The sequence below is a fragment of the Leptinotarsa decemlineata genome, unplaced genomic scaffold (assembly GCF_025532065.1).
Source record: "Leptinotarsa decemlineata unplaced genomic scaffold, Ldec_3_MD MMD2_tig00000008_RagTag_RagTag, whole genome shotgun sequence".
Taxonomy (NCBI): Eukaryota; Metazoa; Arthropoda; class Insecta; order Coleoptera; family Chrysomelidae; genus Leptinotarsa; species Leptinotarsa decemlineata.
This window is the reverse complement of record NW_027412537.1, coordinates 11,236,202-11,257,900: the sequence shown is the minus strand read 5'-3', so window position 1 is coordinate 11,257,900 and position 21,699 is coordinate 11,236,202. Positions and strand designations below refer to the sequence as shown.

At 34.5% G+C, this 21,699-nt stretch overlaps 1 long non-coding RNA gene across 2 annotated transcripts in view; it reads left to right on the top strand.

The window, feature by feature from the left end:
* The first annotated feature begins 472 nt into the window (after window positions 1-472).
* Window positions 473-21,699, top strand: part of LOC141480712 (uncharacterized) — a 390,701-nt gene continuing 369,474 nt past the window's right edge. For both annotated transcript variants that reach the window (XR_012464514.1, XR_012464513.1), the window contains exon 1: window positions 473-738. This is a non-coding gene — a long non-coding RNA (uncharacterized lncRNA). The remainder of the gene's footprint in view (window positions 739-21,699) is intronic.

Here is a 21,699-nt window from a genome sequence, read left to right as displayed (position 1 = left end):
ATAATGACTGAACTGCAACCCAATTTTCTTCTGTTCTCGAGTTTCCTGCTAAACCGGAACTGCATGTAATTAATGAGTAAGCAAAACAACCATAATATCCTGGAACTTCAGCTCAATTGCTGTTTCCACCAAGTAGTTGTTGATTCAACACATTTCAAACTTTTCCTAACTTCAGATGGAAAGCCGTTCAAACGCCTCGTTTTCTCCATGAAACTGTACAAGATGTGAACTTTTTAATACGCAGTCGTTGTTTGGATTGTCATTACAATCCAACTACCAACTCCGTTGAAGAAAAATCTATTAGAAGTTGTTGAGCGTACGGAAAAATCCGGAAAAAACTTGAAACTAGTATCTATTACCACTTCTCAAACTAAAATTAAGGGCGCAAGCGTGCTGTTGTTTGTAAATTCTCTCTTCCATTTCTAGTTTCATCCAGTATTCAGTGTCTCCTCTGCCTGGAAGGTATCCGAGACATTCGCATCCCGGTCGTCCCTATTCCCGTTTGACGTACGCTATGATGAGCCTCAGGTTAATGTAAATATTGCTCTTACTGACCCGATTATTAAACTATGGTTTATTGACATCAGGTACTATCATTGTGATCAGTTTGTTGGCCACTGATTGACCGGTTCACAGACTCAAAAATATCAACAACAAAGTGCGTGATTCTGGACAATTTTTCATAATGAACACTTTTCATGAATGAAAAATGCTTTTTCCAAACTTCTAGATAGTAAAGTAAGTATTTTCATAGAAATTGAACACTTGTTGTTTTATATTGACTCCACAAGTGTTATTTGACGTAATAATTGATACCGACTTTGTGGAAATATATTTTTTCTGATATCTGATTATGGAAGTTGAATAAATACTCAACATTTCTTTCCATTGTAGCATTGAAGAACAGTAGTTCACCAGGATATAAATGATATCTCACATGTCTCACATGATGTCTATATGAATATATAATAAAGAAAATACTTTTGTCTAGTTTCTACTGTGTTTATTTATTCATTACGACCGGTTTCGGCTTATAAGGCCATTTTCAAGTAACTGTAGATAATAATAAATACTAATAATAATAATGAACACAGTAGAAACTAGAGAAGAGTATTTTCTTTATCCTATATTCAACATGAATTTCTACAAAATAAATAAGTCATCAATCGAACGAGTATTTTCTATATAATTTTTTGTTGGCCAGAACTACGCTATTTGAGCAAATTTGATATTTTTCACAATAAAATAATAATTATAGTCATAATAATAATGATGCTTTGGTTCCATATCGCTAGGTCTGAAGTACATAATAATAAAAATACAATCAGGAATAACAAAGGAAATGTCAAAATGAACATCAATACTTCATTATATACATATACACCAATATTCATATAAATATATACATGAAATTGAAAATATATAAGAAAATTCCACAATTAAAATACTTCATTTTGACGAATCACCATGGCAATTGAGGTATTACAGTGTAATTTTTTTTCTGGTTGGATATCCAACATTGAACAAACAGACTATTTTTGACAGATTGGTTTTTATTCGTTCACATGATATTTAGTTTTGATACATTTTAATTACAAAGCTAAGATGTTTTCCATATTCTTCGGACACCTCCTCTCTTCTTAATGGCATAAATTCAGGACTTTAAATGTCTTCAATAAAGTGTCTATGTCTAATAAAGTATTTTTATAATGTTCAGAACTAATTTATTCACCTTTTTCCCATTTAGCACTTTCAATTTTGCGTAGTTTAGATGCAAATATTCGTGGACAATTCGGAACAAATTTTCTTTTTTCAAGTTGGAGCCACAATCCTCTATTAACGCGAGTAAATAAGTCATGGTACGATGATTCATCATTACATCAGACAATTTCGCACATATTTTGCATACAGTATGATTTTCAAATCAATTAATTTTTCAAACAAAGAATTATGTCTACAATTAGTAGAAATCAACAGTTCATATGCTAAGAGTTCATTGCTCTGAAGATAAACTGAATATAATTATTATTATTAGGTGTGGAATTTTCTTACCCAATAATACGCGACGTCAAATTGATGTATGGGAATTTTTTTCTCGCTCATGAATTTAGAAAATTTCCTTCGCCTACGACTCGGTAAATTTTTAAAATATTCATGAGCTCGACAAAATTTCCGAAAATAATTTGACCTCCAGTAGTATTACTAGTGAAAATAAAATCATTGGACATGAATATGAAAACTAAAATTCATATTTGAAAAAAATGTATATTTGGAGCTTGTCTCACATGGGCCAGGCAATATGCCGACATCGTCAGCAACTCCGCTATTCTCTTCAATTTCTCAACATTTTCATCGCTTGTTGATTTGCTGCTGGGGCGTCCGGGGCAAGTGTCGTTATTCAGATCTTCTCGACCTTCTGTGGAAAGCTTGTTCCACTTGTAAACATTTCGAGTGTTTTCGGACACACCAAACTTTGATTTTTTTTTCGAGATGGGTGTAACAACATAAAAAAAATTAAGAAGTATTCAATGGGATGTATATATTCCGCGGAATATGAAGATTCACCTTATTCACCCAATTCATATAAGGACCACCTATAATGTGTATTCCAACTCTTTCAAATATATCAGCATTCAGACCAACTGAGCGATAATTCAAAGAGCCTTCTTGTGAATGATGAAAATCTTCAAATAATACAACCACCAATAGGTGGTTCCACTTATGTTTCGCATGCGTTTACGCAGCTATTTTTATCAAGTACTTTCTTGGTTATTCTCATTTTGTCTTCAATCGAGGATCGCCTGCCCGATACTGACGATGCCCAATAGGCTGAAACAGCTGTCTACCGGTGGCTCTCAAATTGAAATCAATATGGGAATGATCAAAAAGTACTTATTTGAAGCTCTATATCTTCTATTAATTATCTGCGAGCGCTTTCGACAGTTGGTAGTACTGTCATCATCTGGCACTCCTCAAACTGAACTGGTCATCCTGTTGTCTGGAATTCGTTCAGTAGTTTGGTAGTAGTTGCGTTTCCTTGTGGGGTGGCTATCATTTTGATTGATGCAACTAATTTTCCTTCATTTTGAGTATTTACTATTGAATTCTACAAAAAGGATTTGAAGCTTTATATCTTCTATTAATTATCTGCGAGCGCTTTAGACAGTTGGTAGTACTGTCATCATCTGGCACTCCTCAAACTGAACTGGTCATCCTGTTGGTCATCAACAGGTTGAAATTGATAAGTCTTCTGATTGTATGAATGAGAAAACTGACATTGATAATCTCAGCAGTATATACAGTAACTTACTGGAACTACATCAAAAACATAATAATAATGACAATTGTATCAATCAATAACTCTTGCTTTAGAGTCAAACATTATGAAATCATCATACCCATTGGAAAATGACATTTATGTGAAGGTATGACATTTGTCAAACCCACAAAAAAATCCCATACATGTAAAACTTTTTCGTCAATTGATATGCTCAATTTATTGTTTTTTGCTCATTTACACTGTGAGTATAATCTGTAATGTTGATCAATGGCGAAAATATTCACAACTCATTAAATTATAGGCCCTGAAGAAGCTATATATATATATATATATATATATATATATATATATATATATATATATATATATATATATATATATATATATATATATATATATATATAGAAAAAATTAGTCTTTTTGCTAACTAGTCAGAAAATAAGTGAAACAATATTTGGGTATGCAGCAGGCCAAAAATGTTGTGTACTCTTATAACACAGATTCCAAGCTTTCGATAATCTTTATATATATATATATATATAGCTGGTCGTACTATCATCATCTAGGCTCTATTCAAACTGCAGCAGTAAGTTAACCTCAAAAATAACCTACTTATTCAAAAAGAATTATCTAAAATGAACTATACTCAATACTCAAGCTAGGATTGAAAAATAACAATATTCCTACAAGATTTGACATCTCAAAATTCAGATGGGCAATGGTCTTCATTTGTTGCAAGAATCTCTTCCTGCATCAACAAATCTATTAAGGACAAATAAAAGCTATTTGACTCAATAAATCCCTGTACCATCCGTCATAATTCTTGTTACCATCAAACAGCAAACTAACTACAAGTTTCAAAGTTTCATCATCTAAATGACGCAGAAGTATAATAGTAGACACGTAATCATAACAGAGTAAGAGCCACACAGTCCACAACTTTTATTATCATCGCCATATTTACTGAGGCGTGTCTTCATTCCCTCTGATTGGTTTTTCAGTATACATGGTCGATTTCAGTATTTTATACTTCTATTTAATTAAAAATCCTGATAATCAGATGGAAAGTTTTGATAAAACTGGGTTAATTTTTTAGAATCCATTTGATATATTTTTTTCACTATAATCAATAATCTGTCGAAATTTCAATACTGTCATCACGGCTTTTGTAAAATCATGCTGATGTGGTTATCATTTCACTCACCACATTTCTTTATTTCTGAGAATTGGCCTACATTACCATTGAAAAATGATTTGATTGCTTTTATTCAGCATAGGTAATATAATATTTACAAAACTCAGCATTTTTCAAAATTTCATAAAAGAGATAACATCCTGAAGATGGATTCTTTCCAAATTGACATTTCAAATGCGAAAAAGTATCAAAAGTTTCCCAAAAAAAAATCATATTTCCAAGTCCATAGATTTCCAACTTAGAGTGACTTTGGACTTATTTCCATACATATATTATCATAATCCCTGGGTTAGAACCTATATCCGCGTATCAAGAGATACAATGCGAAAAGTTACGTCAAAGTCTCTAATACAAGAATAAAGTTTTACCGTTGAATATATCAAATTAGATTCCACCAGTTTGAATGTTTGAAAGATCAGATGAAATGCGACCTCATTTAAATTACAATTTCATACGGAAGAATCCAATATTACGTACAGGAATGCGACGTCTTTCCAGAATGAGGTCGCATTCGCGGTTTTTCAATTTTCATTTATTTTCTCTGCGCGTTCTAGAATTTGTTTATAGGAAAACAAGCCTCAAGATTTCAAATAAATTTTGGCTTTGGCAAGCTATGTCTGGAATGGTTTGATTGGGGACATTCTCTTCATTTTCATTCACTCAATGGATATTTTTTCAAAGGCCAACATTGAAGTTGGGACATAACTTTGCATTTACAAAAATTTTCAACGTTATTTTCATTAATTTCTTTGTCTACTTCGAATAACGTCGAAGATGAAATCTAAAAATCTAGAAATCTGTGAATTTTTTCTCGACATAAGTTCAAATAAGTTCAATCAATCAAGTTGGCGGTATCAAGAGATGACTTTCGGTAGAATAATTTTTTTTTAAAATGGCATAAAAAATGGTTCATGAAGAGAAATGTCTAAATTCAAATGATTTGGATGTCTGTACTTAGCAAAACTAGTTCTTTCTGGTTTACAAAAACTGACAGGAAACGCGTATTTTTTCAAACGAGTTTCATTACATCATTGAGTCTGACCAACATCCTTTCTGAATCAGACCTCATAGATTATTCCATAAATCCAGAATATTTCAGTGTCCATCACCTTGTTTCCAGATGTGAGATGTGCTGAAGTGAAAACGTTTCAAAGAGTACTTTGAAGAAGTATTTTAGTGAATATGTAAGCACCGATCATACTCAATTTTTCACGCAACGATTTTAATATAAAATCGTCATGAGTTATGGCGAAAGAGACAGGATTTTAATGTGCATTCGCACCTTCGCCAAAATTGTAATGAATACCATGTGAATATTTTATTGACAAAATATCGGTCATATTTTCGTAATACGTTTGCATATAGAACAGAATAGTCAATTACGTTTATATTTCGAAGCTCACAGACATTATTCCTAAATAATGACGGTATAATTGTTATGTCAATGACGTTTGCTTTAGGATATAATACATATTATTATTCCATTACTGAAATATTTGGTGAAAAATTGAACATAAAAAATGTGTCTCGTAAGTGTATAGATCATTTTCGTCATTTTCTTGATGGAAATACGTACTTTTCGAATGAATAAAACTCTGTACTTTTGCTGATGAATTTAAAACGTTTGAAATGAAACGTATCGTGTTTGTATTATCACGAACAGAAAATGAGCAAATATATGGAGATGGACGTGTAAACCATTTCAGGTATATACTGGAACGTCATTCTGAGAATGCAAAAAATAGACTCCTTTGATTCTTAATGAAACCACATTGAAATTATGTATTAAAAACATCATCTGAAAAATGCGATAGAAGTATATGAACATCAAATATTTTAAACGTCAATTAACAACATGGACACATTTTATATTTCAAAACTGTTTTAGAAGTGCGTTTGTAGTAGAATTTCTGCCATTATTGATATTATTGAGATGAGACGACAGTCATATTACTTTTTTTTTAAATTGAGATTATTGAAATCTGGAAATACCTCCTTTGTGAAATATGCTGTCGATAATGTCTTTGATGATATAGCACATAATAGTTCTTCAAAGATTCAATAGCTTCGTCAACTTCGTTTGTTGTGAGGAAAATAAAAACACTTCCCATATATTGAGCGTTGGTATTTCGTTTTATAAATTTTATAGGATAATAATCTGAGTTAGAAAAGGGTAAGATCATCTGTAAATATTTGTTCGTTTGATTTTTTTCTATATACCATAGACGACCAAATATTCAGCATTTTCTGAGCCATAAGAAAATAATTTCACCCAAAATAAGTTATCTTCAATCTGTCTGAGACAATCATTGAGCCACTTTACTGGAGGTTGACTATTCAAGATTTTTCTCGAAGAAGAAATAATTAAAAAAAACATTTTTCAGAACCATCAGTAATTGATTTCAATAATAACTCCTTGAAAATCATTGCACTATAAGAGATGAAAGATGAGAAATAATACTTTTTATGTTTTTTTACCACTTTCATTTGTAACTCATACAATAATATTAGTTTGAAAATGTCCTCATAGGAAGAAACTGCAGTAACGCTACAAATGAAAGAGGTAAAAAACATAGAAAGTATTATTTCTTATTTTTCATGACGATCTCCTACCACCTAGGCATCAATTGATTTAAGATGAAAAATTTATTTTAGGAGGTCAGAAATCTTCAATTCATGTTTGGTGTTTTGAGTCATCGCGAAATATACTGGTGTTATTGACACTATGTTAATGAATCATCGTCGTTTCAAACAGGAAACTCTTTGTTTGCATTTCGGGCGGTCGGTAGCCAGGCGGTTCGACGTGGGTTCTTCGTTCACTCACTCGAATTGACTGCCGTGTTTGTCGGTAGTACAAGCCCCAGACTGAACGATCGATTTTCACTTGCTATCGTCCAACCCGTGTTAGCAATCGCACGTTAAAAGGTAATACCTCTTTAATCCTCAGCTCGCACAAGTTTCAACTTTTGAGGGTTGTCGTTCGAAGGGGTGCGATAGCTGGTTAGCGGAAAAACAGATTTTAAACAGATTTCAGTGTTTTCCAAATTCTTTCAGGAAGTTTGATGAAAAAGTTGGACAGTAAATTCAAGTTCAATCGATAGCACTCTGAACATGAGCTTCCATCATGTCTTCATTATTCACTGCGTTTTGGACTTCTTCAGCTGATTACTTAAACAATTCTGAAGATGTTTTGGTTGGTTCCTGGGTTTCAACGTGGTATTCTTTATTTACAATCTTCAAACGTATCAACTGGAACTGCATCTTCAGTGACGTGCTTGAAGTACTCTTCTTGACATATCAACTGAAATTCAAGAAGATTACTTCAACCACGCTACTGAAGATGACTGCCTCAGTTGCAGTAGAAACATTTGTTGAATGTAACCGAAGAAGGCCACGACAAAACCCGGAAAATAACATAAACATTGACGTCATTCGTGAAAACCTATATTTCTATATAATTCTGAAGTTTTTAAGGCATTACCTCTACTTGAGAGAAATATTCAACGGCAGATTCCATAAAGAAAAAATAATGTTTCTGTTGAGAACAGGTATACGCTTGAGGGTGCTTCTTGTAAAATTATGTCTGAAAGTGGTATAAAAAAATGTTCATCGAGTACCTAATGATTTTTTCAATGAAATTCATCAGTTTTCATCGAATTTTCTGAAAATTTTCACATTCCACAACCTGAAAACCATGAAAATATAAAGCGAAAGCTTCATATATTGTGGAAATAGCAAACTTCATAGTCCACCCTAATAAGTTACTACGTGAATTCAAAGTGGTTTCCTCAAAAAATTACTAGAACGAAGTGATTTTAGAGATATACTAAGTGATAAAGAAAGGTAAACACCCATTTACTTCGAAAATATTTCAATAATGTTTTGCATGTGTATTTATGTTGAGGCCAGTAAAATCCAGTGGAATTTCAGCCAGATCGGAAGCTTTCCTGACCAGTTTTTCAAATGTTTTTTTTTGTGTGAGCATTCACCATTTCTCTAATTTTTATTCTCATTCGTGCTTTAACTGTTAAAGGGTTTGTTGTAGAATGTTTCGTATTGTTAACACTATGCCTCGAGTGAGAAGACTTCGTAGTACTCCTCAACTTAGTGATTTTGAGAGAGGACGAATTGTTGGCTTAGGTGAGACAGGTTATTCAGTCAGAGGAATTTCAATAAGAACCAATCGATCTTTGCGGACTATTCCGAGGTGTTATCAGGCATGGACCCAAGAAAGCCAAGAACACAGAGCTAGGAACACCGGTCGTCATACGGGTAAAACAGCGTGTGATGATCGCCTACTAAGACTTTTGTCTCTTAAGGATCGGTTAACTTCTAGTAGGACAATTGCGAATCAGTGGTTTGAAGAACACGGAAGGGTTGTTGGAATGCGGATTTTTTTCTTATCATCCCCATTGGGTGTTGCCACCCAGATCGCCCGATCTTTCAACTATCGAACATGTGTGGGATATTCTTGGTCGCAGACTGCTGAATTTACAAGTGCCCCCCCACAGACTTTGGCAGTACTAGGGCTAGAAGTAGTGTGGAATGAGATACCCCAACCGAATATAGACCACCTTATCAGGATAATACCCAGACATATCCACGAGTGTATAAGACATCGAGGATCTGCAACACACTACTGAACTTCACTGGTTTCACGATCATCCAATTTCTCTGAAAACTTACTCGTTTGTTTGCTATTATCTATCAAGTATGTGAGTTGAAAATAAATGGGTGTTTACCTTTTTTTGTCACTTAGTATATATCAGCGTTTGGAGGCCAAAATCTGCCTACGTCTTCACAATTGGGACTTTGTTCACGAGATAAAGATGTTACTAAAGCAAATTCAAATCCAAGATAGAGTGGATGTGAACATTGACATGCCCTACGCACGTGATATTGAAAATCCTAAGTTGGCCAGGGTCGTATTCAGAACCAACATCTTGTTGATCGCAAATGCTAAATCATACTTAGGAAAACTTTTTTATAATAACGAGTGAAATGCACAAGTTTTGCACTTTAACAGATGTGTGCAGATAATATGTGTAATATAAAAAGATTTTCATTGGATTTTTCACAGCGCACTCAAGCATTATATGAAAAGAGGCGTAATTATTTCTTTATTGATAATTTTTATTTTATGTAAAATCAAAAGGAATATTACTCAAAATTATTCAACTAGATCCTCACCAATCTGAATTATCAGTGACTCTTTTCAAAGCCTCATCAAAAAGTACTTTGAAATCTGCAAATTTGAACGTGGTGTTATGCTGAGCTACAAAATTCTTCACATCCGCCCGTATTAACTCGATGGGATTGAGCTCGCAGTGGTATGGAGGCAGGCGAAGGACAATTTTGTTTTGGCCTGCTGCCATCTCATCGACTATATATTTGGTATTCAAGCTTGCGCTCCTTGACAATTTTTACTAGCTGTACTCTTAGCATTGAGTGTTCAAAGCTAATATTCTTTGATCGCTGCCAATTTTGGATTTCAACCTTTTTTGAAGACATTGTCGGAATCTTCTCTAACCGTTGCGAATGATAAGGTGCATTGTCCATCACAATCACAGCATTATCCTCCAGATGGGGTAGAACTTTGGAAAACCACTGTTCGACAGATTCACCGTTCATTTCTTCGTGATAATCTCCAGTTTTCTTCGACTCGAAACACCACAGCCCTTCAGCAACAAACCCATTCTCATTGCCGACGTGACAAATAATGAGCCGTTTTCCTGTTCCTGAAATCATGAAGAGGTATGTAAGTAAATAAAACAAATACGAGGGTTACTTTTTATATATTGAGATTGAGGCAGTTCTTAATATCAATATTAGTTTACCTGATGGATTTGTTGATCCGGTGGATAGTCCATCTAGAAAGGCCCTCCTAGATGAGGTCACAGTTTCATCGACCCATACTTTAGGGGTAGTATGACCAGCATTAACCCAGTTTCCATCCATATAATAAATTGTTCTCTGTTGTTCCCTATGATATTTAATTTTGGTCAAATACACCTCCTCCATAACACAATTTCCTCTCTATCCAATAATAAACTATTGCGCCCTCGTTTTTCCATACAAAATTCAAATGTTTCAATACTTTATAGAATGTTGACCGCTCAAAACTTGGCAATAGAACATCTTCATTTATTTCTGTGATTACTCTGTCTATCGTGGGTATTTTATTTCTGAAAAAATACTCATGGACTTTCCTCCTGATTGCATGTTTATCGGCATCATCTATTGATTTCATAATGGTTTGACGATAATGATTTGTATTCGGTTTGGAAAATGTATGATTCTGTTTATATTCCCGTAAAGCATTGTAAATCAAAGCGCAACACACTCCAATTTTATCGGAAACTTTCGATACGACTTCGTCGACAGTCGATGTCTCACTTTCTTCCATCTCTTTTTTGAACACATTTAAAATCACTTATTTCATCTCAACACTCAAATGTCATTTTTTGGATCGTTTCCTGGCTGGACTCAGAGGATAGCTGACAGTGTCATCAGCAGTGTCTGTACTGGACATCTTGGAAAACAATTTTAAACAATATACTATAACGCACGCCACACAAACACGCAAACGACTGATTACAACCCTGTGCTAGTAGCGAACTCTTACCAAAAAGGCGAATTCACCAATTCACGAATTCCATCTGACACTGGGCGATCACGTGAACATCACGCTTCGGTTTTGTTTTGTTTTACTCTATCTTGGATTTGGATAAACTTTAGTTAATAATCTTTCTCTTAGACAGAAACACACAGTCGAACCGCTTTGAAATCAATCAAGACTCAGATACTTCGCTACTTGAGTCTGATCTTTTCTGCACTGATGAAAATCAAAACCTCGAAACCGGTTATAGCAGCATAGTCTTGCAGCATAGCCTTGCTGCTGGATGAACCAGAAACATCTGCAAGACTCACCTTTTTGTGAGGTATGTTGCATTAATGTCTGTCGGATACTATCTAATATCAAGCGTAGTATTGGCCAATAAAGTAGTTGTTTTCCGACAGGCATTAACCATAACCTACTGTGTGAGAAGTTGGGAGAGATTTCATTTCGGAATATTCACTTTTCCGAATTGTTTGTTTGTGAAATAAACATTCATCAGTACTCAATATAACATGAGATTCATTATGATCAATCACAAAATGAACCTAACAGGTAATTATTACTGAAATAGATTTATACTATAGTCAATATATTAGAAGAGCAAGTACAGCTCAGAAATAGTTCCAATGCAAACTGTGTAACGTTAGTTTTTCTTTTGTTTGAAGGTGTTTGACACTTGATAATTTTTCTTTCGAACGTCTTCGAGAAAAGCTCGCTCTTGAGATTTTTCATCAAAATGAGTTGGACTACGCCCATGACATAAAATCTGCTTGTTTCGCGTCTCCATAAGAAACTCAGCAAACCATGATGAAAAATTTCAATGGTGCACTCGGAAATGTGCCTAGGGACGTTTTACTACCACGCTGAAGGCAACGTTCGTATTTCATGTGAAAATTTACATAGATATATGTATAAAAATAAATAGAGTTGAATATATGAACTGCCGCTAGGTAGAGCGAAGCTATAATTCAGATATAGTTGAGATGCAAAACAAAACAACGCTGAGAACATTATATTCGTATTTTTCGTACACAGGAAAATTTTTCCTTTTTAGAAAATCGGCTTAGAGTTACTATACAGCGTAATAATGTTAGGATGCACCAGTTTATGAATCGGGTATTTTTTAATTATCAGAAAAAAGACTGAACATATCAAGCAATGGTAGATTAGGTTACATTCAAAGTACGAAGGTCTTTTCGACCCTCCACCGCAATCCGCAAAGGTTTATTGTGGCCTATTACACCTATTTCACTCGATCAAATAAACCCAGCTTCTTAACGAAGCCGATTAGTTTTCAGGTCAGATGATAAGATTACGGCTCTGTCGAACTCTAAAACATGATTCGGTGCCCAGCGGGGCAGGCACAAAATGTATGCTCTACCGTTTCATCATTTCCCGAACAGAGGCGACACACACTGCCTTCCGACAGCCCGAGTCTCTGCATATGATGATTCAAATGACAGTGACCTGTAAGAAGGCCTGCTAGACATCGTAGTTCATCCCTACTGTTGTCCAACAACTGTTTGGTATGAAGCTCCGAAGGGTGAATAAACGCTTTGGAGTGAGCAATGTGTACAAGTTTGGCAATGTGTACAAGCCTGTATGCAGTCCATCTACCTCCTCTCCAGAAAAATGTGAAAAGGAGGTGAATCTAAAAGAATCTCCATGGCCGCTGACGGTGTGGTACTGATGGCACCACTAATGTCCATACAAGTCTGTCTCTGTGAGCCAGAGAGCTTCGCCTGGGCCGTTTTCTGTAAAGCATTTGGCCAGCAGGCATTTGCACCATAAGTGAACATTGGTCTGACAATCATTATATAAATCCAATGGATTTGTTTGGGACCTAAACATCAAGTTTCACCACAAATCCTTCGACATGTCCATAAGGACAGTCTGGCTCTGTGTAAAACTTTTTCAAACGTTCCTGGTGGGTATTTCATCAAGGACAATGCCAAGATATTTCAACTCCGTTCCAAATGGAATGACCTCACCATTGAGAGAAAGTAGCGTTAGATCGTCCAATTCTCCCCTCCTGGTGAAGGGGATTATAACAGTTTTGCTGGAGTTGACAGGAATCTGATTTCTCAGGCACCAACTGTGAAAAACTTCCAACGAGGTTCCGACGTGGACCTTGCCAAGATGACAAGGTCATCTACATAAGCTTGCAGATCTACTTTCCTTCTGTCGAAGGCATCAAGCAGACCATCCATCAGGAGCGACCACAGAAGGGGAGATGGTACCCCACCTTGAGGGCAGCCCCTGGTGACCCTGAACCCAATGACCTTGCCTTGATGAGTCGCTGTTAGTTGCAGTTTTGTTTACCAGAATGGCATAGATCCAGCCAGTTATGGTCGATTCTATACCCTTTCTAGCCAGAGACAATCCTATAGATTTAGCTAGTGCATTGTCAAATGCTCTTTCAATGTCGAGAAATACAGCAACCGAAATGTGTTATCAAGCAATGTACAGAGTGGGTTAAAATTGATACTTTTGGAAAAACTCTAGAGAAGAGAAGTATTTTCCGCATGCATTAGTTCAAATCATGAAACAACCATGTAATGAAACGGGTCTTGAGTAAAATTGATAATATGAAAATTGCATAATTACCGTCATGAACGAATCATTTGTGTGCTCGACAGCAAATATACCCATTTTCTAGGAGAGGTACGAGGTAGAAAGTAGCAAATGTAATTGAAATAGTTGATGAGGAAGAAAATGATGTTTTCTTTCTTACCACCATCAGAAATCTACTGTTGACTTAGTTTCCGCGTAAAACTTTCAAAGAAGCTTCAGTTTTCGAAAAAGTGATTTATTTTTTCAGATTAAAAACTAACAAATACTTGATTATAATAATTGTTCAGTGAAGTATTCATGAAAAATATTCGATTCACTTTCGTCAACTCAAAATTGTTCAATTGAAATAATATAGTACCAAATGATGACTTTTATGGAAACATTTTCCATTCCTCGTGTTTTATCATGCAATTTTGGTTAGTGTTTTCAAATTTTTAGAAACTTAAACTCTCCTCATTTCCCTCGCTGATACTTCAGCTATTATGTCTAGGTGAAACAATCCTCAAAGTCGGTTTGGTAGTGTTTTATTACAAAAAGACAAAACATTCTGTGTGATATCACTTCAACTGCTGAATTTTTTGTATCCAGGCTATTCCAGAAAAGTATTTATTTTGTTCATTGAACTTTTTCTATACATAAATCGCTTATTTCTCCCTCACATCAAACAAGAAATTTTCAATGAAGATATCAAGAGTTCCAGATTGTACACAGCTCAATCCGAGTCGAATAATAAACTAGATGTTGAAGTGAACCAGAACTTGTAACTACTCACCAACTTGAATGATGGTTTATATTTACTTATTCACAACAAAGCGAAAGTTTGATCTACATTCTTGAAAGCACATAAACTTCAAATTATTTTCCATTTGAACCCTCTCTGCAATTCAAACAGCTCTTGTTGGATGAAAACTTCTTGAAGAGGGTATGAGATGAAAATCAGTGATATTGTGTGAATTATATTTTCCCACCAATGTTTTGGAATATGAAACACATTCATTGATGAGTAACTGAAAAATGAAATAATATAAAAAAATAAACCCAAATCATGTGGGACCATAATGATTATTTATTCCATGATAATTATAATAATGTTCATTTATCAAACCCATTAACAGAAAATTTATGGGAACTATATATATATGGGAACATAAATATAGTTTGAAACCTTAAAATACGCGCTTTTAAATAACATTGAACTAAAAAGTTGAATTTTTTTTTTTAAATGAGCTTAAAACAATAAGGAACGAAACATACTAATATTATTGTGAAAAAAGCGATGGGAGCTTTATATACAAAAAATGTGGCAAAAAGCGCCCATGCTTTTTGACAATAATACTAGTATTTTTCGTTCGTTATTGTTTTAAGCTTATTCAAAAACAAATTATTTTCAACTTTTAAGTTCGATGTTCTTAAAAAGCGTGTGTTTTAGATTTTAAAACTATATTTATTTATCATTTTTTATTTTGTTTCAATTCCTCAATTCAACTTGGTACGGCTAGATTGCAACAGAAAAGGCGGAGGTGTTTGTATTTATCTGAAGTCCTCTCTCAAATAAAAAGTGTATCACTACAACATCACTGCTCATGGCTTGGAACAGTTGTGAATCATCGTCCACGTAAATGAATATAAAATTGCTTTCGGAACTGTATATCGTCCACAAGGAACTAGTGTTGATTCATGTCTCAATGAATTATGTGAAATTTTAGAACAAATTTACTTGGAAACGACGCGACGGTTATGATTTTGGTGGGTGATGTTAATATTAATCTCCTGAATCTAAATTCTAACGATACTCAATCGTTCATTAATTTGCTTTCTGTTTTTGATTCGTGTCAAATTGTAGAGAATCCCACTCGTATTACTAATACATCTGAAAGTCTCATAGATGTCATCTGTATAAATAAGGAATTACTGGTAAGAGGTTTTAATACTATTGATATGAATGGTATTACAGACCACCTACTTGGCTGCGTAACCAGCTTTCGAAATGAACAATTACCTACTGATTTAATATACTTCAGAAGTTACAAATACTTCGATTTCACTAATTTTTATAACGACGCTGCGAATATGCCATGGGGTGATATTGTTAATTTACAAAATATGAACTCTAAAGTAAACTTTTTGAATGATTGTATATTATTTCTATTTGATGAACATGCTCCTATCCGCAGGTTACATTGTAAAAAGAAATTTCTGTGTTACGTCACATACAACCTCAAGCTCATGATGCAAACCAGGGATGAGGCTCATAAAACATATTTAACTTTGAGAACACCGGCTTCAAGAAAGTATTATGTAACTCTACGGAATTACGTTAATGATGCTCTGAAACGCGAAAAAACAGCCTGAATACAAAGCGTTCTTCACAAATCAACCGCAAGAACTGAGTAATCCAGAAGAAATTAATAACGTTTTCCTTAATGTTATTAGAAATTTTACAATTAACAGTGATATTACATTTCATAGTAATAACAGATTCAATATCAATGCAAGATTCTCGTTTATGGAAATATCCAATAAGGATATCTTTGAAACTATCAATAAAATAAAATCAAATGCTTTCGGTATCGATAATATCAATATTATAATGATTTCATTTATTATTCCACATTGCATAGTTGAAGTAAAACATATTTTTAATGAGTCTCTGAGGCAAGGCTCATTTCCTGATCTTTGAAAAATTGCTAATATTTTAGCCACTTCAAAAATACCTACACCCACCTATTTCAACAAGTTACGTCCAATAAGTATTTTACCAGCACTCTCAAAAATTTTCGGAAAAATAATAACACAACAAATCAAAGTACAGCTAACATACTTCCAGAAGTGCAATCTGGATTCCGACAGAAACACGGTACCAACACTGTTCTGTTGAAGGTTATGAATGATATCTGATATCTTCTCGGGACAAATCGATGGTCTCATTTTTGGTTATGCTTGATCAAAGCAAAGCATTCGATCTGGTAAACTTCAAACTATTGCTGAGTAAACTAAAATACATTGGGTTTGAATGCAGTTCTTTAGATTGGGTGAGAAGCTGTCTCACAGGAAGGGCTCAACGGGTTATACTGGATATTGATCAATTATGCTCATCTCTTCAGGAAACTTCTTCTGGTGTACCACAAGGTAGCATTCTAAGCCCATTAATGGTCTCTCTTTTCATTTTTGACTTTCCTGCCACGTTATCCCAGTGCGACGAACATTTATATGCTGATGATTTTCAATTATATCTGTCAAGTCAATCTAATGATATTTACCATGCTATCACCAGGATGAACTTAGATTTAGAAAATACACTTCTATTATCCAAAAATCATGGCCTTCGAATGAATTCAAATAAAATAGTCGCCCTATGTTTGGGATCTAACATACAAAGAAATGAAGTTGAAATAAATTTCCATCTTCTTCTTGACAATGAACCAAGTGACTGGGTGAATTCAGCATAAAATTCAGGCGTATAAATCGATAACTCTCTCTCGTTCAACGAGCACGTTAAACCCATTTACAATACTTGCTTTTTCAAACTGAAATCCTTATACAAGTACAAGTTTCAGCTTTCTCAAGAAACAAAACTGAAATTAGTTCAATCATTGATTTATCCCCATATTGAGTATTGCTGCTCAGTGTATTACAACTTCTTGCCGGACTATAATAAACACAAACTTCAAGGCATACAAAATGCTTGTATGAGATTTGTGTGCTGCATAAACTACAGTGAGCATGTAACTCCATATTTATTGAAATTAGATCAGCTGAATATTGAGTTTAGAATTCGTTATCTCATATCTCTATTCTTATATAAACTATTGGAAAGCGAAACTCCTAATTACTTATTCAGATTAATTAGTGAGCGATCTGATAATCATTCTATCAATTCAAGAAAAGATACATTTACCATTCCATATTATGTTACCACCAAATTTGAAGGATGTTTTTCTTACTTTGGACCGAAGTATCTAAATAATTCATTACCGTATATTCATTTGTCTATATATCAATTCAAAAAAACTTTGAAAATTCATTTCTTAGATGTTCAAAAATGATTGTAATCTTTTATATTATCTCCATAATTGTTTTTTCATATTATTTTTGTGTCTATCGTAACTGTTACTTATAGTCTTACTGTATACTTATTTTTTTTTCACTCAATTATGGGACGGGTGGAAGATAGCCTCTGGCTAACCCTTTTCTCTTTGTGTATAAAACTTGTTTTTGCACAATAAACGTTATTATTATTATTATTATCAGACTCATCCCGTCTGGACGCTTTCCAACATCTCGACTAACTCAAGAACTGAAGGAACCTCTGCAGTGGCTAGAGCTCTTTTTATAAGATCATTAATGGAATTTACAACTGAATTTACAACTTAGGCCATGGTAACCATTTTCTTCTACAGTGATTCCGCATCTGCATTTATGACTAACACAAATTGTAGAACCTAACCGAAGACCAATCGAAATCCTAAAAGATGCATCATCTACCCAAAGAAGCCACGGGAAGAGCATTCAGCCAGGCACCAGATTTTTTGGACATGAAAGCTTTGAGTCTAGCCATTTGAATATCGGTACGTTCAGCTGACTAAAGAAGTTGATTATGAACCAAATTGATTATTGGATAATCCCAGGCTTTCTGACACTTCCTATTTTCGGAAAGGGTATGTTTCGTTTGAAATAACCATTTATTTTCACCATTCAAGTAATACGCATCAGAAATTTCAGACAAAGATTTGGAAAGAATGGAGTTTATCAAATGACGAGAACTATTATAAGAGGAAATTAATGCTGGCAGTGAGAGGGATGAGGCTAATCGAATACCTAAACCACCAGAGTTAACTGGGAGAGTAGATTGACTCCAAGTGAAATCTTGGTTTATTATTGGTGATTTTCTGTAAAGATTGGCGTAAAATGGAATCGAATTCTTGTAACTCCTTTTGACATATCTAAGTTGGACTGCATCTCAAGGTATACAATAATTTGGGGATTGCCAAACAGTATTTCAATAGAAAATATGCTATATGGGAAGGAAGACTATAATTATTTTATGTAAACTTCGGGATTAATCAGCCGTATATGGTTTAGAAATATGACCATTGATATTTTCCGATTCAGGAGAGGGAGCCTGAAAATCAGCTACCAAACCCATACACTTAAAGTGATTTCAAATTATATCAAGGAGGTCACGTGGAGCGCCATCTGCCCGCGAATAGATCAAGCAATAATATCGATAATTTTGTCAAATACAGATCCCGAGCATGAGAGTTACAAACATACAAACATACATACATACTGGTGATGCTAATGAAAACATGTTAATTAATAATAAAGATTGATATATCTCTAGAAAATCACAGAAACTTCCAAAGAGTTTATTAGGAATAAAAACAATATGAATAATAGAAAAATGAATGACATTGAAAAATATATTTAAAGTCACAACTATCACCTATGTATTGCAAAGATTGTCAGTCATTACATTGGTTAATACCGGCTGAGAAGAAAATAACTGTATATAAATGTTATTCAGTTTTTTTTTGGCATGAGAAAAACTTTGCAGCTGCAGAAAGCAATCAGAAAGCAATCAATAACCTATTTCGATTTATTCTGAAATGAATTCAAATCAAGAATTACAAATAGAACCCTATATATTTTCCAAAACTACTTGATGAAATGTGAAATTATCTTTTTGTCGTGGTAAGAAACAAAATGAAGAGTCAATAAATAGGCGGAGAGCGTAGAAGACATGTCTATGACCATAACTGAAAATTTACCTACCGAAAACGATGAAGCAGAGGCTGAAGCTGATGCAGCGACCCCATTTAAGGAAAATTTTCAGAATCCCAAATAACAGGTTCTACCAGGGAGCTCAGAAGTCATTCCAGAACAAGTTTCAGAAAGGCCACAAGAAAAACCAGAGAAAATGCAGGCTGATCCTCAAACTTCCGCCGAAGTTACTGCACTTTCAGAAGAAACTGACGCAGTCAAACTGAGTTCACTGCGTCAAACTAAGTTTACTGCGGTAAACTGAGTTAACTGCGTCAAACTGAGTTTACTTTGTCTAACTGATGCAGTTTGACTGCGTCAGTCCACTGGAAGAATGGTTTAATAAACCGAAACCAGTTGCAACAAATAAAAATCTCACTGGAAATCGGACAAAAGTTATTTTCTTCATCCTATATATTTTCTTTTCTCAAAAGGCTAACAAAACATTCGGCATTAATTTCCATTATTTGATGTATTATCCTTGAAAGCGGCTTTACTACCCCTCTCGTACCAACTCCTCGATTCGTTCCGATTCATTTATTCAACCCTGAAATATTACCCGGGCAGAGTCCTTATGCTATTGTTTTGCGTTCATAATTCCTTCATAATCGTTAAGAACACGATGCGAACGTGTGCAGGCTCAAGATGATGCTTATGCGAAGTTTGTGTTCCAGCTTTCTAGGTGGAAAATGCGATTACACAAGTGTTACGAAAGGGCTCACAAAATGAACAAATCTAATAGGGAGATAACGCGATCCTCCACTCCGATGGTCGGACATGGAGCCGCGAAAAGGCAAGATCACAATGTTTTAAAAGTAGGGAAATATTTTATGTCCATTCAATCCAATTGCTTGGTAATTTTTGATCTGTTTCAACACAGTTCAAGTCAGTGTGAAGCAGTGCTGTCCACTGCTTTAATGAAAACCTGACTAACTTGGTTGATGCTGGCTACTGCCCTTGTGGGATTTTCTGTGATCTCAGCAGAGCTTTCGACTGTCTCAACCATATCACTCTAATAACTGAATTGGTAAAATTTGTGTTGAAAGACTTGTCCTGGAATGGATAAAATTTCACCTGCACTTACATCGCCAGTACGTTAGTCTTCCAGGAGTAATTGAGAAAACATTGACCAGTTGTAATTCGGATTATCTTGACATCAGTGTAGGTGTTCCTCAAGGATCAATTTAGGGTTCAATACTACCCCTAATATATGTTAATGACATCGGTAAAGCGAACCCATCCATACATTTCACATTGTAAGTGGACGATACGTCCATAATTATCTAATTATTCTCTAGAGTTCTTTCTAATCTCAATGACTAGTTCTTCATGAATTCCATTGCATCTAAATGGAAAAAAATTAGTCAATACATTTTTACAAAAGGCAAAAACAAGTGTCTATCATTCATGTCAATATTAATAATGGAGTTTTGGAAAATGTATTATGTGTAAGGTTTCTTGGTCTGTACATTGATGAGTGTTTTGACTTCAGGAGAGACTTTGAGTCAGAGTCAGAGTCGAAACTCTGTCAGCTATTTATTCAGAAAAATGAGATCAGTTCTGATGGATAAACAACTGATACTATGATATACACATGTCGAATCGCGACTAAGACGAAAATATGTTTTTGGCAGTCAACCATTTGTTTGAATTATGTGTTTATATCGCAGAAAAAATATGTATTCGTTGAATCACTGGTGTCTCCTGTACCTCTAGTTGTTAAGATTTTTTTCAAACTTACCAAATTTTAACTTTGTCTTGTTTGCATATATTTGGAGAGTGTGTTTTTGTATTTTGTGAATCAAACCCATTTAAAACTAATGAGCAAATTTACACTAGTCATACAACACTTCGAAATGACTTAAATGTGCCCTTTTCAAGCACTAATCTTTTATGCAGTGTGTAAAAGCCAAATAGAATAAATTCATTATTTCGGATACTGTACATATTTAAAAAAAAACCGAAACACGTCGAATGAAAATTATAATTTGACATTCTACAGCGTAAAAATGCCACCCCTACCTTCAACCCCCTTCGAATGACAGGTACAACCCCAAATTTTTTGAATGGAAAGTATAGGCCTGTGATATATCGTCTGTAAGGTCTCTTCTAATATAATTCATCATATCAGTCGTGAACGACCTAATCGCGAGCGTTATTCGTTCTTTCAAGTCATTCAAATCTGAAAGTTTGGTTTTATACACATTGCTCTTCACATATCCCCATAAAAATATATCTAATGATGAAAGATCAGGTGATCCTGCTGGC